At 36.9% G+C, this 3162-nt stretch overlaps 1 long non-coding RNA gene across 1 annotated transcript; it reads right to left on the bottom strand.

The window, feature by feature from the left end:
* Window positions 1-650: 650 nt before the first annotated feature.
* Window positions 651-2453, bottom strand: LOC133815829 (uncharacterized). The gene is made up of 3 exons (XR_009884850.1): window positions 1939-2453; window positions 1721-1824; window positions 651-1019 (listed from the first exon to the last, which is right to left on the bottom strand). It is a non-coding gene; the product is annotated as an uncharacterized LOC133815829 (long non-coding RNA).
* Between the last annotated feature and the right edge of the window lie 709 nt (window positions 2454-3162).

Below are 3162 nucleotides of genomic sequence, written 5' to 3'. Positions count from 1 at the left end.
ATTGTCAATATAAACTTGTTCATAATATATATGAGTCCATCTGAAACTGGCACTCTTACAATTATTAATAATTTTTTTATTTTCATGTTTGCTTGACATCACATATCGGATCCTTATAACCGGCACGGAGGTACTAAATGTGGAAAAGATGTTTTTTTAGCCACATGTATATATATATATATATATATATATATATATATGATAAAGTTGTATCTTTGAGTGTTTTCACGTTGATATCGATTCTTCAACCAATATTATTAGAGTACCCCACATGGAAAGCGTTGGGAATGTGAGTATTCACCACTCTTAAATCACAATTCTAAACCGTACAATATATAAATATCAAAAGAGAAAATACAAAAAATGACGGGATACTAAAAAATCAGAACCAAAATGTCGCTATGACAAAAGATATATACCAAAATCTTTGAACCAATTAAAACTTGCCACGATGAGAATCGTTGTCAAAAATCTCTAGTCTAAGCTTTTCCCAAGATTTTTGAAGCTTCTATAGGTAGTGGAATAAGAAGTGGGATGTAACATGTCACGACCCAAGCCCTAGGCCGTGGCAGATTTGTAATATCCATAACTTGGGTGGTCAAATGTCAAACTTTGACCTTCGTTGAAAAATAGTCTTTATAAATGATCATTTACTTTATATTAAATCGTACTATAATTATAAGTTAAAATAATGAAATAACTCCTATAATTAGATAGAAAAATATTAGTAATAAAAGTATGATCATTTATCATTATACATAAAACAATAATATTCCCACAGTTATGTAATCACCAAATAGTTAAATTTAATAAGTCATAAACACTCAAAATAATACTTAGCATCCACCATTCCTCATCTCTAACTATTTCATAGCTCATTCAGATATACCGATCATTAGATTCGAAGTCGAATACATATATAATGCTCAAAAGATAAGATAATGACCCGAAATAGAAATAGGCTAAACACATTGGCTCCATCGATAATTCATCATTTCCACGTTCGCGTCACTAGGCTCCTGGAATGGGAGAGATAGGGGTGAGCTTATAAAGCCCAGTAGGAAAACAACTAATATCATGGACCCAAAAGTTTAATAAAACCCCTGCATAGTTAGCTTTGAAAGCAAAACATATATCATCATGTATAAACCAAAATAGAGAAACCACAAATAATCATAAGAGCATAGCTACAAGTGCACATCACACCGTCCACTAGATCCCTAGTTCCCGTTACCCACCATAGAAAATCCGACATCCTAAACCGGGTAGTCGGACCTGATAACCACCACAATGGGGAGGCTCAGAACACTTCCTGTATACAGATGCTAGGTCTTTACACCTACAGGTGAGTGGACACCTGATCTACCTATGATGACATAGAGACTAGGTCGTGAAACAACAACGTGCACCAATCATGATCACTATGGCTCTCATCAGTATAACCAAATGCAGGTAAACATGAAAAGAAAGAAACATATTCCCTTTATATTTTAGAAAATTGGGCAGCATAACAACTACATTTGAATAAACCCAAAAATCATAACCTGCATAAATAAGTGAACAAAATATATATTTGGCACTCGGTGCCCTAAGAACAGATCAGAAAACATGCAGGTTAAGTTTTCAATTTTTCAAACATTTTATAAATATCAAAATTGGAATATGTTGAATGCAATTTAATACGAGTAAAATAAGTCCAATAGTCTAGTTGAGTCCCTACCTCTTTAGATATCTCCTTGGAATTTAATCCGAGCCCAAAGCAACGCTCCTAAGCTTATCGATGATCTTAGAATGATTTAGTCCGATTTTAATATCACGTTTTTCCTACGTGCACCAAATGATGAGCAAACGCTTATCATCATAGCATTCCTTATTCAAAATCGCGTCCAATGACATATAATATGACCATATTTAAAATTTCAAGTTTCGGAACCTCACCCAAGCGGTGCACAATAGCGGTTTGTGGCGGTACCAGAAACGTCAATGAATATATGCATGGCATATATCAAAACGATCATCCCGATGAGTACATCACGAAAGTACAGCTCCTTCGCCCAAATGACCTCCGGTGTCGCCGGAACATGCTTCCAAAGGGGCGAAGATACCCAAAATCTCGCTGGAGAAAAATGGTGAGTTGACCGGAATGACTTAGTGGGCGACGATCCTCTCACGATGCTGATTCCAACGGTACCACCCACTCGCCGAACGGTGGTCGGAAAGTCACCTCAAAGTTTCGACGGTGAAACTTCGGAGTGGCTGTATAGGCGCGTCCTTGCTCCGATGGCCACCAAGCTTTGGGGTTTTCGTCATCGCCGGTCAGGGAAGCTGCAGCTTCGGCGCGTGTCAGAAATGGCACTCCGGCGGTGGTCCAACTGGTTATGGCCGTGACTGGTTTGGAGAGAAAACATAGGAAAGAAAAGAAAAGAAAAAGGGAGAAGAAGAAGGGGTTTCGGGGAGAGAGAAGGGAAAAGAAGAAGGAAAGAAAAGAAGAAAAAAAATGAGTACTGACTCATTTACTCAGGTGGGTCCCACCCACAAAAAAAAAAATTTAAATAATACTTTTTTTCTGAGTGGGTCCCACCCACTTATTTACTCAGAGGGTTGAGAAGTGTGATCATTGTCTCTCAACTCTTAATGACCCCTTATATAGTGAAGCCACCTTCATTAAGTATAACCAACATGATTAAAACTTTTAATTAAATACATCATTTGGAGCCTTAAAAACTGACTTTAACCCTATCGTATGATGTTATCCATCCGTGTCGGCTTTATTAATCGCTGCATACTAATGGGCACCTAATGGTTTGTCTACATTCCCAAAAAGTAAACTTAAATTTAACAAAATACTCCCAAACTTTTTGGCATGCTTACATACTTTTTTATATCACTTTAGACCCCCAAAAAATAATTTTTAAGTGCTTACAACTCAAACTCATATTTCACGCCTCTATTAAGTGAAATCATTAATTAAAAGTTTTACATCTCAATGTGTATTACCACTTTAGATTTTGTATTTAACCAATCCTAATAGAAAGTCACTACAAAAAATAAGGCCTATACCGAGAACAAATATCGTCGGTGGAAGCCAAAATGTTCTCAGTAGAGGCTGTACTGAGAATATGTTCTCGGTAGTAAATCCTCGGTACAGCCGCGTCGGTAGAG

This window comes from Humulus lupulus, chromosome 2 (genome assembly GCF_963169125.1).
Source record: "Humulus lupulus chromosome 2, drHumLupu1.1, whole genome shotgun sequence".
NCBI classification, from domain to species: Eukaryota; Viridiplantae; Streptophyta; class Magnoliopsida; order Rosales; family Cannabaceae; genus Humulus; species Humulus lupulus.
This window is presented reverse-complemented; position numbering and strand designations above follow the sequence as displayed.